At 38.3% G+C, this 21,009-nt stretch overlaps 1 protein-coding gene across 3 annotated transcripts in view; it reads right to left on the reverse strand.

The window, feature by feature from the left end:
• Positions 1–21,009, reverse strand: part of CAMK4 (calcium/calmodulin dependent protein kinase IV) — a 212,487-nt gene that overhangs the window by 85,303 nt on the left and 106,175 nt on the right. The gene's annotated exons all lie outside the window — the stretch shown is intronic.

A 21,009-nucleotide genomic window follows, 5' to 3' on the forward strand; every position in this document is an offset into this window, starting at 1 on the left:
AACCTATTCCTCCTCCTTCTCTTCCTTTCTTTTATGCATCCCTGACTCAGATGCATTGGAGCTGTCAAGCACTTCACCTGCCTTTCTCACACCGAGATGGGCACATAACCCAGCTTAACCAATCAGACTCTTCTCTTTCCTGGCCAAAGTGATTGGGTCAGGGATATGCCCCAGATCCAAATCATCCCAGTCAGGGTCCTCCCTGGAAATTTTGCTCAAATAATCAATAAAGAGGTATCTTTTTCTCTGAAATGGTGAGAGCAGAAGAGGACAGAGTCTGCCACTACCAGTGACCATTTTTGATAACATATGGAGACCATTTTACTGAAAATGGAGCCAATAAAGGAAAAAACGTTGCTGAGAGATGAAGAATGAGTACTTTTGACCAAATATAATCCACTGGATTCAGTTATGTATAAGCTAGTTTTCCCTTTGAACTTTCTTATTATGTGAGCCAGTAAATTTCCTTTCCTACTTAAGTTATCCACAGTTAGTTTCTGTTGCTTGCCATTAAGGAATTCTAGTTGATTCACCACTTCATCTCTATTTTTGAGACAGTAGTCATTAACTTTAGGATATTCCAAAAGTAGGAGTGCTTCTCTTCTCTATGCTAGTGATGGACTCTTTTAATTACAATGAGCTGAAGTTTCAGATCTATAAAAGTCATATACTAGACAAAAAGGTTTTAGTGTCCTCCTCTCCCAACAAAATTCATCCAAACAACATGTAGATAATACTTGCACTCCTCCTGTGGTCTCTGCCATCTGAGCTGTTCAGAACTCTTTGATTGGCAGAGCTCATGTGGTTTTAGAATGGATATGCAGAGGGTTATGGCACTTCACAGCCAAGCTCTGTGGGCATAAGCAAAAGACTGCTGCAAATGCAGAATGAATTCTACCCTTTATGTTACATCTCCTGAGGCAACAGGGGTGGGCCTGAGGGGAAACCCCATCACAACACTCAAGATAATGACAAACAGTATCCATTCATTTAATTTTTATTCTCTAATGAAAATAACCAACAAGGATATATTCTTAAAAAATTAAGAAATATTCAAGGGAATTTTACAAACTTTATATGTTATTTTGCTTTGTTGCAATGTATAAATATATTTTATTTTATTTTTCTGGCAAGTATAATTTTGCCAGAGCCTAGAGTACCTTATTTAAAGATAGCAGTCACCATTTATAAATGTCTCTAGTTTCTATGAGAAGCAAAAATGTTTATAAGAAATTGTTAAAGAGTTCTCAATACAGTAAGAGATTTTTCAAGTCTCCTGTTTCACCACTGTACGTAATAAAACATTAAATGGCTATATGGTTATGCTATGGCTTCCTAAACAATAATAAAAGTTTTGGTTATTCATATGGTCAATTAGAAGGCTCAGGGTGTTTTAACATATTTTTGCCCAAGAAAACCAAATAACTAAAATCAATTCACAATACTGCAAAACAAAAATGTATTCTACTGGGACTGGCCCTGTGGCATAGCAGTTAAGTTTGATGTGCTCTGCTTCAGTGGCCCAGGTTCACAGGTTTGGATCCTCAGCATGGACCTACACCACTCGTCAGCCATGCTGTGGCAGTGACCCACATATAGAGTGGAGGAAGACTGACACAGATGTTACCTCAGGCCTAATCTTCCTTAGCCAAAAAAAAAAAAAAAGTATTTTACATATGTTGAATGGATGCTAGTCTGTGCAACTCAGCATACTTCTTAAAATATTCATAAACTTCCAGTATAAAAATGCAGCATCACTTATAAATTTTTAGTAAGACAAGAGGATGAAGATACAATCTGTGCATTTTAATAACTGCCAACTAATATGAGGCAGTTACATATGAGGGAGGATTCACTGTGAACAGAAAAAAAAATTAGTAAGAAATAACCTGACTTAAGTGACTGTACATCAAATTGATAGGCTCTGGGACTTGCACAGTGGAGGAATAAAGGAAGATGCACATCTCGATACACGCAATGCTCTATGACTAAAGTACTTCGGAAGATGCTTCACCCAGACACTAAACCATAGCTACTTTGCACAATTCAAACTATGTATTGATCAAAACTTTTATAGTCACAAGTAATAAACACCCAGCTCAAACTTGCTTAAGTCAAAAAAGTAATTTATTACCACACATAACTGGGAAGTCAGAGTGAATCTATCATCAGACAGAGCTAAATACAGGGATTCAGACTCAGTGTAGTTTGTTCTCTCTCCCTCTCCCACTCTTTCTTCCTCCCTCTCTCCTTTCCAAATGGCAGGAAACATGGCCACCAGAAGCCCCAGTCCTATATTCTTCAGTCTCATATTTCAAAGGGAAAAGAGAAAAGAGAGTCTCTCCACATGTATATATCCAAACTCAAGGTAGCATTCTCCAACACCTCGCTTGTTTCCTAGACCTATACAGGATGCTCCTGTGGCTAGGAGACATGTTACCATGACAGGGCCATGAACAGGTCATGGGTCCTCTCCTTGACCAGGGCTTTGGTTCTCGCAAAGAATAGATGTTTGCAGGCACTGAAGATTCCCTTGCTAAATGCTTTTAGTATTTGTTCCCTCCCTTTTACATTTACATAAGGTCCTTAAGTATTACTGTGTCTGCTTCTTCCACATCCCAGACTAATCAATAAATCATTCATTAATAATTATTAATTTTCAATGAACCTTAGTCATCAGCAGATTTAATTTTCAAAAATTTGACTACTTGCCAACAACCCAAACAGAACCTACCAAACGGCAATTTAGAATTTTTTCTAGAAACTCTTGAACGCCTTACTGAAGCAGCTGATGTCGGGCAGTCATTTAGCTGATGAAAGAACTTAGCAGACGACCTAGCATATGGACCTCGATTCTGCAATGTTATTCTCTACTTCTGGGCAGTAAACTTGTTAATTGTTTGATGTCACCAGTGATACAAGTTGAAGGAAAGTAAAGAGGTCTAAGAAAATGATGGCTGTAGTTAACATGAAAGGTTGGAGTAGAGATTTGGATAAAGCAGTTCCTCCAATCTATGTGTTTTGTGGGAGGGAAGAGGATCCACAGCTTTCACCATATTCTCCAAATGTCTGAGGCACAAAAAAAATCTGATCTATTTAAAAACAAGAAAATGTGTTGGACCTGGGGAGTCAAGGATCTCTGAGAGTATTCTTGAATGCATATGTAATGAATATATAGTGCATAGTAAGGGTCTAATATAGTTTTTAATGTGCTCAATCCCATATTAAACACTGTGGGACATAGGAAAAAACAAACAAACAAACAAATTATGGTCTTTCCCAGACGATAGGATTTAAATCTAATTTCCCAGAGGAAGACTATAATCTAATTTTGGGCATAAGACTCCTCTACATAATGCCATCAGAAGATAAAAGAATATAAGTTGCACAAGATTTGTTTTAAAAATTCCATTGTTCAGTGGAAGATCATTTCACTATGGGTTGAAATACTGCTAACATTCAAACAATGGACTTACTCTAAAAGACTTTGAAGTCACTAGCCTTTTAAAGATTCATACTATTGTTAACATGAAATGAAGAATGATTTGTTATAGCCTGCACAGGGGATGACAGTGTGATACGTGGGCTGCCAGTGGTCATTCAGTGATGTCAGACAGCCCAATCCATGCGATGTAGACAGTATGGTCTGGGGGTAATGGAATAATGGAAGAAGACTCTATAGAAGTTCTTTTACCTAGTGAAAAAATCATAAATTTCATGAAAATTTGCTATTGAATGAGAGGCATTCTATTTGCATCAAATGGGAGATCTTTGAGAAAGAGAAGCATTGCTAACTCAGGCAAACGACAGTGACGGGTCTTTGCCAAACAGTTCTTGGCTCACCTCTATTTCAGTTTTTGTAGATGCTGTTGAAGAAAATTGGGATATAGATTATCATTATTATTTTTTTAAATTTTTTATTGTTTCCAGCTTAACTGAGGTACAATTGGTAGACAAAAAACCACACATAATTAATGTATACAAGTTGTTGAGTTTGGACATATGTATAGACTTGTGTTACCATCACCACAATCAAGGTAATAAACATATCCATCACCTCCAAAAGTTTCCTGTATCCCTTTGTTGTGTTAGTGTAAGAATGCTTAACATGATATTTACCCTCTTAACAAATTTTTAAGTGAACAATACCTTATTGTCAAATATGGGTATTATGTTGTACAGCAGATCTCTGGAACTTAGTCATCTTGTATAACTGCAACTTTATACCCATTGAAGAACAACTCTCCATTGCTCCCTTCATCCATTCCCTGGTAATCACAACTCTATTATCTACTTCTATGAGTTTGACTATTTTAGATTCCTCATATGAGAGGAATCATTTAGTGAATATAGATTATGATTATTACAATCTTCTCTCTACAGGACAACAAGGGTTTCCTCACTAATACAAAATAAATATATTTTTCATTATTACATAATGCTTTAAAAAATTTTAAGGACATGAGTGTGTCCAAGTTAAGATTGTTATTATTCAAATCTATTTTTTCTCACTACACATTGAGCATTTATGTAATATAAGGTTTTCCCATATTTCTGATCAATATAAAACAACAGTGGGATCCTTTAATTTTTTCACATTATATATTTATAAACAAAAGGTTTTCTAATACAAATAAAAAATTTAAACAAATTTATTTTTTACTATATTATGTCACACATATTAAATATTGGTATGCCTTTAAAATTTTAAAAAAAATTTTTTTAGTTCTTTGAGAGTTAAGTTATGTAAACTCTGGGAATATTCAGAACAGACCAGATCATTTGGACTAGCAATCTTCTCATGTAATTATTCATTTTAATTCAGAATTAAGTTTTCTTTAAAGGTAATTTTGAAAAGGGTAATTATTTTTCCAATCTACTGCAGATCACTGGTTCTCGAAGTGTGATCTGAGGACCCTTCGGGGTCCCTGAGCCTCTTTCAGGGCGTGTGTGAGGTTCTCCCTTTTCCAATTGCATAACTGAGTGAGGCTACATCTTCTCCTCTACTTGAAACAAAACAAGTTGGATGCAGAAGCAGATGAGAATCAAACTGTCTTCTGTTAAGCCAAGTAGTGAAGAGATTTGCAAAACAATGCCACTCTTCTCATTAAGTATTTTTATATTTTGGAAAATATAGTTATTTTTCACTAAAAATGTTATTTATGTTAAAATTAATAGATTTATTATTTGCTTTTAATTAATTAATAAACACTTTTTAAAAATTCTAATCTCTAATATAGTAAATGGCTATTTGGGATTCTCAATAATTTAAAAAATATAAAGGGCTCCTAAGGCCCAAAAGTTTGAGAATCACTACTCTAGAAATTTTAAGATTTCACATTTGAAAATAGAAAACAGGAAGAAAAGAACAAAATCTTAGTAATAACATAAATGACAGAAAAATGTGACTGTAGTCTCCTCTCGGCTCCCTTGAATGCTGGGGCCCAGGGTGAATGAGGTTCAGGTCATGACTTAAACAGAAGCTGACAAGAGCGAAGCAGAAAAGCATATTAGGGGAAAGAAGTTAGAGAAAAATGAGACATTAAAAACCATCAATCCAAAGAGAGTAAACCGAGGAACAAAATCTGGGCTATAAGTCAAAGTGATAACAACCAAGGAAACTCGCAGAAGATAAAGCTGAAAAGCAGTGGACAAAGAGTGAGCAGATAAATGGCTGAGAAGCCAAGGACAACAGAAGACTGAGGTCAGAAAATCTTTCCTAGAGAGATTAGCTGAGGGTCATTTGTCGTCTTTTTGAAACAAAGTCTCAGAGGCTCCTAGGCAGCCCTATCTTGGAGGCAGCTCCTCCCAAGGTGTCATGTCTTAGAGGTCACACAAGTGTGTGTCTTGACAGCCATCTCATCTCACATCTTCCCAATATTCCTCTTCTTCCAGAAGCTAGTGTTTCCTTCCCACTTCTGACTTTCCTTCCAAACACCTGGGGAGGCCAGGAGAGGCTCTGAGCCCTGACATTGCCGCTCAGAATGAAAGACGTTTCTTAGAAAATAACTGCCAAGCAAGCCACAAAAGTCAATGGGCAGTTATCTGCACAGTCATTATTGCCGCTTGAAATTAGCTTCCAAGTGGTACTATAGCGTCTTGAGAAGCATCAACAGATGGCTTTAACAGACCAATGCTACAACAATATTGAGACCCATGAAACATACCTTCACTATCTACGAAACTCCCTGAAGAATGGTAGTTTCTAGTTACCAACAATTTACGATTATAAAAATATATATTACTAAAATGCTACCTTAGAGGGTACATTGGAGCCCAGGTGCCCTAGAAAACAAACATGAGGCAAGGAAAAACATGCTGGTGTTTTCTTTGGAAGGTGCAAACCCAAGGCAGTGAGAGTGAGGAAGAAGGGAAGTTTAGCAAGGTAAGAGATGACAGGATGCAGTTAGCACACTGGCTGCTGTGTCACAGTGAGCTGTGCAGACACAGCAGGTCATATGGGCAGCTGCATACAACCGGCACATAGTACTTCTCCAGAGGAGCTTTACCAGGCCACCAGGCCTTGAAGAGGTTCACAGGAAGGAGGAAAGAGGGGGTATTTACCTGCCCAGGAACCTCCTCCTGTTTCCCATTGGTGGAATTCGGCCCTGCAGTGTTAACTTTTCCGTACTTCTGGGTTGCAAATCCAGTCTCTTTGGCAGTCACTTGTGATGCCATATTCCTCCATGTGAGTTGTCATATCTCATTCAAATCCAGAAGTGTCTGGAAGAGCCTGAAATTTCAGGTGTCTGTCTGGTAGGCCCAGTTGCATGAAGTGGGCCAGTGGGCAATCCAGCCCTGCCTAGTCTGGGAGACAGGCAGGCAGAAGGAATGCGAGGAGACCCATTAAAGTTTTGTCTATTTGCAGTGCATTCTTGAGGGTTTTGTTTTGTTTGGTTTGGTGAGGAAGATTGGCCCTGAGCTAACATCTGTGCCCTTCTTCCTGTATCTTGTATGTGGGATGCTGCCACAACATGGTTTGATGAGTGGTGAGCAGGTCCACACCCGGGATCTGAATCTGAGAACCCTGGGCCGCTGACGCAGAGCATGTGAACTTAACCACTACGCCACCAGGCTGGCCCCTCTTGAGTTTTTATCTGTCACAAAGCAAATCATATTGACAGGAGTGGGGACACAGTTATGCTTCTCTAACTTATTGTATTTTATTGCTCATCAGAAGGAGCTTTGTCTCCCTTATATTCTTTGTATCATTGCTCTAGTTGACAATATGAAATGGGTAATCATAAAACGGCTTGGGCACATGGGTTTTTCTGTAAAGCCTTATTTTTAGCTCCTCTATTTAAACCACCCTAAATATTCAAAGAAGTATTTCCTTTCATCCTCATAAATTAACTTTTTAAATAGCCTATTTTAATGGTTTTTGATATACTTTCAAAATAAAACATAACTTTTTGAAGATTATTCATAAAAATTAATAGAAAAATTTAATAAAAGTGGTTATACAGATTTTACAGTTCCAAAACTCTACAGAAATCAAGATTCCTTAATATTGAAAGAAATCCCAATTTTGCTATCTGCCTCCATGAGGGGAAAAAAAGAAATGGAGAAGAGGTGTAATTCTATAGTAGCATCAGAGAAAAAAGCTCCACCATTGGAAAGGAGTTGATCAAATATGGATCCTTTACTAAGATACACAGCAAATATACTCCTAAATTGGGGCTGAGAAGGTGGAGGAAAAGAAAGGAGGATGGATTGAAAAATATGTAAAGAAAAAAGTAATGAGGACTTAAGGAAAGAAAGGAAAACTAGTTTCTACATTGTTGGAATGATGGATGGAGACAGAGGTGGTGAATGGACTGGAGAAAAGGAGAGTGGTTATAATACCAGATTTCCGTTTCACTTGAGCCACTTAGCTGTCTCAGATGCAGCCTAGATCTGGACTCCGGAACTTCAAATACTCTTGGCAAGTTGTACAGACTACTCCTCTACTTCTAGGATTCAGTCAAACACAGCAGCGTTTTCACATAAAATGCTCAGCCTCATCTCATTTTTTTTTGCAGGGATTAGGACTAAAAATCTTATTTCCTCTCTCTATTCTTTCTCTGGCTTCTTAGGCTTGCGTTCTTTTTTTAAAGATTGGCAACTGAGCTAACAACTGTTGTCAATCTTTTTTTTTTCTGCCTTTTCTCCCCAAATCCCTCCAGTACGTAGTTGTATATTTCAGTTGTGGGTCCTTCTAGTTGTGGCATGTGGGACACCGCCTCAGCATGGCCTAATGAGTGGTGCCATGTCCACGCCCAGGATCTGAACCGGCGAAACCCTGGGCCACCAAAGCAGGGCACGTGAACCCAACCACTGGGCCACGGGGCCGGCCCCTCTTAAGTGTGTTTTGACAATGACCAGAGAATGTGATGTGAAGTACAGAACTGTGCTCCTCAAATCCTTTGTGGAAAAAGGCAAAATATAAATTTTTAATGGATAAATAGACAAATATCTTTAAATTTTCACAACAATTTTCTTCTGCATAGTTTCTGCTTAATTTAGCATCCTGTTTTCTGACATATCAACAAGTACACATTGGCAATAACATGCTTGGTGAAAAGACTTGACAACTGGAGCTTTGTTAAATTCAAGAAAGACAGTTTTAGCCTACAAGGATTTGCAAGCCAAGAACTGCTGTTGGAACATGCAAAATCAAATGTGGGACAGAGAAAATATCAAGGTTTTCTTACATGAGGCTGGTATCTCTAATAACTGTAGAAATTTAACAAATCTGTTATTCCCTTTGTCTTCTTCACCTAATAGAAACCTGGGCATCTCACGACTGCCTCACTTTTTTCATAGTCTGCTCAAGTGGTGACTTGTTCTTATCCTCAAAGGAAAAGTACCACAGGGCCTGGCAGAAGAATAGACATCGTTTTCCTCCTCATTGCTTTGTCCAAACATTTCTCCCTTGTCCCTTTAAAATCCCAGCTGCTTTGAAATGTCTGCCATCAGCCAGTACAACCTGCAACCTTTCCTCCTTGCTGTAGTCATGTTCCGATCTCCTTGCCACTCATCGTATACTGAAGATTTTAGCATATTTTAGCAACTTTATCTCAACTCTCATGTAGAGGATCCATTCATATCTCTCAGTTTCTTTACTGTTTCCTCAATTCTGACAATCTTCTCCTCTACGCCACCTTAGTAATCCATTCCCATCGTCATATTCCAGGCCTTATCATTACCATCAACTGTACCTCTTCAAAAATATTGATTTCAAACATCACTCTCTGCTTTCTAACTCCTTTCTTTATGTCTCTTACTTAGATTCCATGGTCCATTAGGATAAGCACTGACCTGCACATTCCCTCAACTACTTATCTTCCTCTGTTGGACTTGCCAGGCAAAACCCTTAATTTGTTTAAACTCTACTCTTCTCTTATTCCATGTCTGTGCCTGAATTGAAGTGTCTGGGAGAAAATTCACAACTAAGTTGACTAGTCCTATTTTTAATTTATGACCCCAAATCTCAAAGAACCCTCAGCTCTCTCACTCTGCAATAGAACGTTTTACACTTTCTCTCCTTTAACCTCCAATACTCCCTCCTCCCTTTACTCTCCTGTCACAGCCTTGCTTCTAACTCACTGAGAAGGTATAAACAATCCAAGAGAACACTATATTTTCATCACTCAATCTATCAATCTGTATACATCTTCATCGAATTAATTTCATCCACTTATTCCACAAATATTTTTGAGTACCAACTATGTACAGGGGCTATTCTGGGCATGAAGATACAGCAGTGAACAAAATAGATAAACTTCCTAAGAAGTTTATGCTCTAAGAAGATTATGTTCTAGTGAAGACAGAAAGTGAACAAATAAATAAATAAAAGGTCCAGAGTTAATAAGAACTAAGGTAAAAAACAAACAAACAAAAAACAAGGCAGGGGATATAGGGTGATGAAGGATGTATTTGAGAAAGATGGTCAGGAAAGATCTCTCTGATAAACTAAGATGGGACACAACTGCCGGATCTGAGGGAGGAGTGTTCCAGGCAGGGAAATAGCAATTACAAAGGCCCTCAGCTATAAGTGAGGTTTGAAGCAGTCGAGTGACAGCAAGGAAGCCAGTTTAGTCAAAGCAAAGTGACAGACAAGGAGAGTGGTAGATGATGACAGAGGCTCCACATGACCAGGAGCTGGGTCATGACGAGCCATGTTGACCACGGGAAGGACTTGGTATTTTAGTATGACAGAGATCAGACACAACTGGAAGGTTTTGAGAGAAGAATAACATGATCTTAGTTAAGTTTTAAAAGGATACCCTGACTCTTGTAGGGATGAGGATGATGGAAAGAGTAAAAGCAGGGAGACCCAATAAGAGTTTACAGCAGTTATCTCTATGAGAGGTGATGGAGGTTTGGGCCCAGGTGGTAGTGATGGAGGTGAGTAGTGGAAGGATATATTTAAGGAAAAGCCAGTAGTATTTGAAGGTGGACTGGCTATGGGGGAAGAGAAAGAGAAGTGCAAAGTAAGACTGCAAGTTTTTCAGCCTGAGAAATAGGAAGAATACAACTGCCATTTACTGAGGTGGCAAGGACTGGAGAAGGTTCAGCAAGATGCTAATAACATCTTGGCCCTGTCCATTGTACTGAACTCACCTACCAGTCATCCCCTTTTACTGAAGCTCACTAGGCATCTAGTTGATCTTCAAAGAAACCAAAATCATTTCTATTTCTGGGCCTTTCCATTTTGTACTTGATAGTCTTTTGTCTTGAATGTTCTTCTCCCAGATCTTTCAGAGTGAGTTTGGACCCGATGGAGAGGAGAACAGAAGGGACAGCTACACAGAGGAGGTGACAGTTCAGAGGTGGAGGCTGTGGTAAGCATTGGACATGGTGGGGTGGGACAGAAGGGAGAGGTACTTTGGAAGAACCAATATCCTATTTTACTTTTAACCGTGACTAGCATAATGCTAATCTTGCTCTGATCAGTGTAAGAAGACAAACTCTAATAACACATTTCAATCAAATAAGCTTGGTTTTGAAAATTGTGAAACTCAATTTTCAATAGTTCTGTTAATAGCCACCTCCTACTCCCTACAGACTCTAAGACATTGAGAAGGCAAAAGGGAGAAAAGTAGAGCTTTTCAATGGAGGAGGAGCCCAAGGATTGGAATAGAATTTAGAAAAGATAAGAAAGGCTCTGAGAAGCTCAACCCAGAAAGACAGACACTGGTATTTCAGAACCTGAAACATCTGTAAGTCAGGTAGATTCAGAACAGAGCAGCTCCTCCAAGAGGTTACCTCTGCTCCTTCATTCATAGATTCTAAAATCTAAGCCTTCATTCTCATAGATGCCAAAAATTCTTTCACAGGAAACAGTCTTTCATTTTACAGTGAATGAAACAGGCTTAAAATATTCCTGGGAGAGATATCAAGCTGAACAAAGTTTATACAAAAGATTTGGCTTATGCCAGACTCTCACTAGAAACAGATTTGGCTTAACAGAGGGAGAGAAAAGATGGAAGAGAACATGGTATATAAGGTAGGAAGGACTTTATATCTTTACGCACCTCTTTCTCCTGTTTCCTTTATCTCTGTATTTCACCTTGAGATTAAGAGTATATGGGGGTAACCCTGATTTAATACCTCTTATCCTTAAAAAGATCTCATCTCTCATTTCCTCACCCCTCTTCCTGCTTCCCAAGCATATCTCTGCTCCTCTCCGCAGAAAACCTCTCCAGAGTTGTCTCTGCAGTCTTTCTCCACTTCCTCCCTCCGCCCTCCATCCCCTGCCCCAACATATTTGTCATTGCAATCCAATCTGGCTTCATCCCAAGAACTCTTCCAAAACTGTTCTTACAGAAGAGATCAGTGGCCTCCCTAGAGGAGCCACTTGGAGTCAAACTATTAGCTACTTTTCTGATCTCGTCTTATCCTGTCAGCAGCATTTGATATGATATTTGATCACTCCTTTCTTGAAATAAAATCGATTATTCCACATCACCATTCTTGTCTGACTTTTCTTCTACTTTAAAGGCTACAGAAGTATTGTAATGCTCCCTAACTAGTCTCCCTGCTTGGATTCTTACCCTTTGCAATCATTCCCTCTGCATACAGCAGCCAGAGTGCCATCTTTAAAATGTAAATCAGACCCTGTCACTCTGCAACTTAAATGCCTTTGTTGAGATGCCATTGTGCTTAGAATAAATGCAAGCTCTTTACCATGGACCATAAAACTCAGGATGGCTTGGCCTCACCCTCTTGATCTGATGTCATTTTTCTCTCTACACAGGCCATTCAACTCCTGACTAGGCTCCAAGGCCTTTGCACTCACTTCTCCCTCTCTTCCACTAGACCTTCCTACTTTACTCGGAGAGTAACTGAGGGGCCTTCCCTGGCCACTCCATCAAAAGTAGCTACACACATACACATATAAACACAATATGAATTATATCACTTTAATCTCTTTATAACATTTACAAACATCTATGTTATCATTTAGTTACTAATTCATTATTTGATTTTTCCGCCAGAACATAAGCTCTATGACAGCAAGGGTTTTGTTCATTTTCTATACATAAGTATTCCCAGCATTATTTACCAATGCCTGGTATATAACAATTTGTTGAATGAGTGAATGAGGGATGGAGCTAGTATTTGAATACAAAAGGTTAACAGCTTAAAAAAAAATCCCTGGTACTACAGCTTTGGTTAGAAGAGAGTAGAATTGGTGAGTCAGTATTCCTCCTCCCATTTAGGTCTATATGACATTTTGTCATGTTATTGACACTATAGTGGAGGATGTCTGTCCCACTGGCAGAGCTAAGTACCCAGATCTTCTAGAGCCTGCATGGAAAGAAGCTTATGATTTCCAAACTGTGAGCCACTAATGGTTACTATACCATTTATTTAAGATTGCATTCTCCCAAGGTAAAGGAAGACTGTTCCAAGAGATATAATTAATAGAAACTCAGGCGGAGTTACTGATTTTCTAAATCCCCTGCAGCAGGTACTGATATTCCACGTCTGCCCCTCTCCCCAATCACAGGATATAGAGCCTTTATAGCTGCTAAAGTGGAGGCCTGTTCTTCAAACAGCATGGCTTTCTTTAATTTCTGTGATCAGTGTTGTGTATCAAACACAGCCAGAGAAGAGATTAAATGAGAATAAAATGATGAAAATTAGAAAATAACAGTGAGAATTGGAGTGTACTACACAGTGCCAGAGAAGGGGCTGTGAGACCTCAGTAAGCAGAGAATTCTAGGCTTGCAACTGTGAGCTCTCTGCTTTGTCTCTGTGCCCATCAGAAGGCAGTTTAAGAGAAAGACCTTGCGGGGTCCCTGCTCCCATACTGACCAATGAGGTGACTTCAACACCAGCATAGTCAGATCCTTGCAAAAAGGAAACTGACAGCCTGTGAGAAAAAAAGGAATATAATGTTAGCCTCCCAAATTCTCTTTTCAGGTTCACGTTGTCAAGGCTGGAAGAAAGTAAACAGACATTATAAATCTTTATAAGTATCACAGCCACATTTTTAAAAGATGTGAAATATAAAAAAATAAGAGTTAGGAACATATCCACCGTTGTAACACAACTTTCATTAGCATTTTGGTTCATTTCCTTTCAGCTTTTTAAACTGTCTATATTTCTTTACATATTTCAAATACAAAAATATAATTTTATTTCTTACAGTTTTCACTAAAAAATACCATAAAATTTTATGGGTTCCTAATATTCATAAGCAGAATGTAAAACAGCTTCCTAATGGTCCAGTGTCATTAATGCCTAATTTCTTTCAATTTGTTACTAATATAAACCATTCCGTAAAGTACATTCTTGGTTGTACTTTTTAAGAAAATGCAGTTTGAATCCTGGCTCTACCAGTCAGAGTCCTTTATAAAGCCACTTACCCTGTCTGAGGATTACGTCAATTTCTTCACGGATAAAATGGAGATAATCACTGCTAACCTGCAGTATTCCTATTGTAAGGATTAAATGAGGATATATGTGAAGTCTCCCGGCCCATGGTAGATGTTCAGTGTCTTCCCTGAAAGGATTTGTAAAAGTAAGGCATTTCCTAGTCTTCTATTTCTAATTTTCTAAGTCTTCCCATAAAAATTACTGCAAATGAAGCAAACTAAATTTAGAAGTATTAGGATTTATGAGATCATTCCAGCAACAGTAAGAAAAAAATGCCTAATAAACATGAAATATGGTTTTATTTATCTTGTTTTCCAAAAGCAGAAAACAACTTCATTAAAATCCTAAACCGTATCCAACACAATCTTCTTGCTCGATGGTACTCAAAGAGGGGAATTGATGCCTGTTTGACACTTGCCTTCACCTTATTTGCAAACTGGGATAAGAGCTGTACTAATTTGGTTAAACTCTAGGGAGATTTTAAGACCATTTCTTATATTTATTAATTACTGTTGACCACCAAGGTCACACCTGAGTTGCTATGGACCTGGGTGTCAGCCATGTCCTGTATACATTCAAATTCTAATAGAAATGTAAAAAACCACATCATTTCTTTTCAGTGCCTTTTGGTAACTTTTACATGGTCAAGGCAGTACTTTTCAAAATGCTTTTAAAATTATGAAGAAGGCATGAGAACAATAAAATTTAGTTTTCACTTTATATTTCTTTCAGTTGAACAGCAATGACTCAGTTGCACAATTCCCAAACCATCTGAAGTGAGGGGCAGAACAACGTATACTTTCAGAGGCCCTAAGATAGCTCCTTGATATTGAAACTAAGTGATTATCTATTAGTTGTAAAACTGAGTAATCAGATATTCAAGAAGCTTATGAGTTTGTAACCTATCAAATGACAAAAACGAAAAATACCCCTGGAAATACTAAGCATTTTAATTAGATCTTGGGGTTGAATCCCTTATTGAGGGTAGCTTTGAATAGGCAGAAACGTGGACACTCTTGGAAGCTTTAGTTTCTTACCTGCTCTTTCTAAGATAATTAAGACCTTCAGATACCTTGGTTAATATCGCTGAAGAATGCTAAAAATTCCTTAAAAAAAAAAGAAATAGGCTATAGCAATAAAAAGGCTATTAAATGACCCCAAAAGTAATATAATCACGCTCTGGGGCTGGAATTAGAAAGAAGGAGATGCTAGAGATCTTAATGATTTAAGGTTTGAAAAACATTCCATCCTTGATTTTGCTCCACAGGAGTATCCTTCCTTGACGTGAAAGTCTAGATTTGCCTCCCTTGCTAAGGAAGCATCTTAAAACAAGTGAACCCCAGAGCTTCACTTTTCTGAAGAGACTAGATGCTTCCAGAAATCAGGAATTAAAGCATGTCAGCTCAGTCCTTCTCAGTGTCTTATTCTTTACATTGTTGTGCACATCCTCAATGCACTCCCATCAGTGTGTCCTTAAGTCCCTTCTGGGTTAAATGGCCCAGAGTTGAAAAGTTCCATGAATGAGTAATTGGGTAGATATGCACACATTCCCTGCTGATGTCCTAGCATTGCTACCTCTCTGATACTGTCCAGGACTGTCAGGGTTCAGAGAAGGCAGCGGAAAGATGACCATGCATGGGCTGGTCTCTGATCTTGTGTCACTGGGATGGTCTAATCCCATTCCTGAATGTTTGGCCATTATTCACTGGCCTTTTCCACACAGCTGTTGAACCCCATGATGTGTCCCCATCTACAGCTGCTGGTACCCTCATCTAGTTGGATTTCTAGTGCAGTTAGCATCTGGCAATGGCTCTGGCACATGGCTACTTTATCTTCACTGTGGAGACTGCGCTTCCGTGGGTTACTCAAGCTTCTCTTGAACCCAGAGGCCAATGTGGGAAGAACAGGAAAGGAAGGAAAAGATCTGAGAGAGAGCTGAACTTACACTGAATATTTACCATGAAGAAATTCTTTTAAACTAAAAAAGACTCAAACTGGAAAAAACGAAGATATCTTTTACTGGAAACTATAAGTATTTTCCCCCCCAGATATCTAGTGGTACCAGTCTCAGGAAGAATTTTAATTGTCAAATAAATAGAGAATATCTTAAAATTTTTTTACAGATATAAATGTGATGGGTAAATTTTGGCACTCATCCACATTCGCTTTCATAAAAATATGTCAAAATTTTTTAAATGAGGATGATAATCTTGGATCTGCATTGATTTATCAATAAAAGAAATCATTCACAGCTTATAGTACTTTATGAGGTATGTCCCACCTTGAAACTGATCACTACACCAAAGTGTGTCCTGATGCTATGATGGAGAAACAGTTCTAGGCTATTCTGATCTCAAAATCTCAAAGAAAAATCCTCCCAGTGACAGTTAGTATGCTGTGGGAAAAAAAACCATTGTAGATATAAATATCAACTTGATGCATTTTTCAGACTTCTAGAGTAGATAAGATTGAGTAGCTTTAACTGGATTTATCCTGTGATATTGACACTTGCAGCAGAGAGGAAATTGGGACTCCATACACATAGCCACATCTGGGGCCATCACTGCATCCCCTTAATCTACCAATAAGAAAAAAAGCAAAGAGATTAGCACAAGGAAATGTGTGTATTTTGTATATTATGCACTTCCCAGTTATTCCTCTTTTCATCTGTTAGTGGACATTATATGCTGAGACTTATTGAACTAAGGTTTTAACAGCATTTGGAAAAGAAATATGTTGCTTGTATTCTCTGCACAAAGGGAATGTTATTTACCCTTGTTTCACAGCGTGACTTAGAACTGAACTCAGCTTCCCTGTGTCTGTGTGTCAACAAATGCTTTTTCATCCCTTATCAGTTTAGGGAGGAGCAACATCTAGTTTCAGTCCCAGATCTGAGCCACGACCATTCCTGATTTTTTTTTTTTTGTCTTCTTTTCTATCAGGACCTGGCTGGCATGAATAAATAGAAAGGGCCCAGATTTGGAACTCAAAAGCCCTGGGTTCAAATTCCACATGCTATTGTGTACTTTGGACATGTCGCTTCTCCAAAACTCCCACAAGTAAAACACTCCCATGGGGCTCTTTGTGTTAACATGTGAAAGGAGCTACTACATAGTGTTTAATAATTAAATGTGGGCTCCATTCTTATTAGCATTATGCTCCTTTGCTATTAAAACTACTGAGGTGGCATATGGGATTTGAGAGTGCTTACTTAAAAGAAACAGTTGAAAGAGAAGACAATTCAATATTGAAAATTATTTGGATCTCTTCTAATTAATATCTTCTGAACATAGTCATTCATTTTCTCTCTTTTAGCAAATTAATGACTTTGGAGCTCCATGACTTGCTCTTTTTTTAGCCTTCTTTCTCTCCTCTCTTCTTCATACTTTGGATGGATGGATGCAGCTTCGACTACCGTTCAACTTTGCACCATAAAGAAATATAAAAATGAAAATTTAATCAAATGTTTTTCCCTGTTAACACTAAGATTATAGCTTTTCCTCTTCTCACTATGATATGAATCCTAAGTTTGCTCTGAGCCTGATAGGCTGTGCTCCTTCTGGCTCCCTCAACTCTCTTGGTTGTGGTCCCTTGGGCACTAGTCCCCAGCTCTGATCTTCTGACCTTGGGCTCCTCTGAACTTTCCCACTGCCCAGCACTTCTCCTTTGATTACAAGGCCTTTCCAGCTCAGCTCTCTGAGAAGTTTCTAGTCTCTTCCATCTACTAGGGTACCATAACCAAAGCTCTCCCTCTAAGACTTTCTCTGTTTAGGGCTTGTGATGGACCTCCTTTTTCTGCTCCATAGACTCTACCTGACCACTTTAAATCCAACCACCTACCACTTACACAAGTGCTAGAGGGTTAAATGTGGTAACTTGAGTGGATGATGTCTGTGCAAAGTGTGTTTCCTTTAGGGCAACAGCACACAAGCACGTGCCTATATTCTTAACTTCTCTCTCTCCTCCCCCTCGCCCTTGCTTCAACCTGCCTCTGAATTACGGTGTTTACTTTAAAAAAAAGGCAACAAAATACCTATAAAAGATCTATATAACCAGAGAATGGATAAGCAAGCTGAAATGTGACAGATTCCAGCAGTGTTTCTATCAAAAAAAGAAAACAAATCAAACTGCAACAACTGATTCTCTACAAGAATGTTCAGACTTTAAGTGGCTCTCTGAATGGTAAAGCATAGAAATCAAGCCAAGATTTCACATTCCACCTCGCTACCTTTTTCCACTTGTAGATGTATACTTGTCACAAACTGAACAGAAATATCTCTGTTCCTATTCTAGGAAACCTGCTTAATAGTCCCTATGAAAATCAATAGGTTCCAACTGACAGAATGCTTAAAGAAGTTTCACTTCACTTGACACGGCTTGTTATCCACAAGCTACTTTCCTTAATGTGTTCTGAGACCTCGATCGGGCCCAAAAAGTCTATTTGAGCTAGTGATTTATTATTCTCCTCTCTATCACTGACCAAAGGCGACCTTGCCTGCACTTCTAGAGCACATGCACGAGCAGTTAGAAGTGGCTACAGCAGTGTTGGATGCATATCTTCAACCCAGATTGACCCAGCATCTCTCTTACACGCATCGTAGCAACTGGAAAGTGAATGGTCCATAGTCAGTTTTCTGTGTTCCCAAAGGTTAGGTAGAAAGGGACAAGAGCAGATAATCCTCAGTTAACCTAGTGGTATAAATGCTATTACCTCTATTAGAACTGAGGAATCTGAAAATCTCTTCTAATGGAGATGTTCTGGAGATTCACCTACCGACAATTTGGGAAGGGGCCTGTGTACATTCCATAATTTATCTAGAGAAACCTTTCAAATTCTCCCGCAACATCATAGTTATATACTCAAATGCTAACCCATAAGAATATAAGGAAAGATGAGTAGAAGTTAAAAACTAATTCATAGAATGATTGCAAATCACAATGTGTGGTTCTTCACCTAATATAGAAGAGGATAAAAGGCCAAACTAGCACTTACGGAAAATTTTATAAAACTTAGGGGCATTTACAAGGTGAATGTTTATTAAATCACTCAAGAAAATCCGTTCCAGAAATGTAGAGGTAACTTGATACTATGGTAATTAAAATATGACAAAATTTAGACCTGGAACAGCTCCTACACTATGAAGCTAGTCACACTGCTCCAATGGTAAGAATCAAAATAAAGCCATAGAGTTGAAGGCATTCCAAATTTAGGAATCACAGGCATCCAAGATGTAATAGGAGGTCGTAGGATCAGAAATCTTTATTTAATGCCAAATTGAATTTTATTGACAACAGTAGTAAAATACACACCCATTTTTAGCAGAAATTTTAAAAGCAATCCAAAAACAACAAAATTAATTTTATTCATACGTGAGTGCATAATATGTCTGGTGCTACTCGCTGCTCAGTTTTAATCAAGCTAATGAGAACATCAGAATTGCACAGAATGAACTGGTACTGTTATAATAGATCTGGGTGGACCCATTACAATTAATAATAAGAATATCGTTTAGCATTTATTACATGCTTCCTGAGTGCTGAGAAATATTTTACATAAATAATCTCATTTTAATCTTCATTAGAACGCCATGAGCTAGATATTCTTAAAGCCACTTTACAGACAAACGAATTGAGATTGAGAGATTTACATAACTTGTAAAGTCACACAGGTGCTAAGTGGCAGAAGTGATCCTGAACTCCTCATGATCTCCAGAGCCCATGATCTCAGTCTGCAACGGCACGGTCATTCTTGAGGGGAGTCAGAATACCTATGTACTCTGAATTTACACACCAAGATTGGCTCTCAGACTCAAAAATCCTGAATTTGCACACTGAGATTAATTGTTAGACTCAATCCTGAGTATTTCACGAGAGGGCATAGGTTTTACAGTAAGCTGAATGCAATCTTTGCCAAGAGTTGAGCCACACAGCTAGAAATTTCATCTGAATTCTAGAGTTTAAATATTTGTCTCCAAAATTCCAGGGACACTATAAATGATTGGTGAGCACAATTTTCTTAACTCCTAGTCAGTTCTTCTGGAAAATGAGCCATACTGATGGGGCTGAAGTGTGATTATTTAGATACACCCTGAGGGATGTATTTTGAAGGGAGAAAGGTAAAGCGTGTAAATTGCTCCTGAAATAGTGACTCCAGGAATCACCACGTCATTCTCCAAAAGTTACAATTCCATTTAACACAGCAAAATTCCATCCAGGCTGAAGGTTCCCTCTACTTAATCTGTTCAAATTTCGACACTTCCTTGAATCTATTTTTTTTCCTTTGGTGCAATTCTATTTCCAGCATATTCAAAAAGTCATATAACAGCAGTAAAAAGGTTCATCTTGTAAATCACTGGTTGTCGCACTAGCTGTGTCTACCAGAATCCTTTAATGCCCCACAGCCTTTAACCTGAGGAAGGAAGTAGCTTAGTAAATCTTTCTACTCTACTTCATTTTCTTCTCAATATCACATAAAATGGAGATGAGGAAGGGGTCATGCATGAACGTAAAAAGTTAGCCTTGTTTCCTTCACCCTTGACTCTTGTCTTACAAAGTTCATAGGAAAACTTGCACTGATGCCTGCAGGCCAATGAGCTCTTATGTGCAAGGTAATGAGGTATTTATGGGCACTGCCTGTCAGTCTGTAACGGTTTCAAAATAAAACGTTAGAAAATCGGCCACTTTTTCCCAAGAGGCAAGTATAAATGCCACTCCTAGAGATTTGATGACTTCTTCAGTACAAGGATCACTAACACTAAGTGGAAAAAAATAAACAAACAACCCAAAAAGTCCTTCAATTCATTTTCCTCTCTAGTTTACTCTTACTATGTTCAAAGTTTTAATCCTCATTAATGACAAAATGAGAGAAAAGGATATTGTTTCTGGAAATGTCCAGGTTTTTTCAGAATAGTAAGAACTTGGTTCAACTATCATTTTCTATTTTCTAGTACTCCATACATCTATAGTAGAGAATCACTGATGTTTATCATAACACTTAGAAACTGCAAGATCTGGAAATGCTTTCTGAATGGCCAAAAGAAATGCTATGTTGAATAGGATCTGAATGTTGAAGTATGTTTTTTCCCAAAACTTTTTGTTATGAGAATTTTCATATATACTGAAATGTTGAAATATCATCAT

The sequence above is a fragment of the Equus asinus genome, chromosome 9 (genome assembly GCF_041296235.1).
Source record: "Equus asinus isolate D_3611 breed Donkey chromosome 9, EquAss-T2T_v2, whole genome shotgun sequence".
Taxonomy (NCBI): Eukaryota; Metazoa; Chordata; class Mammalia; order Perissodactyla; family Equidae; genus Equus; species Equus asinus.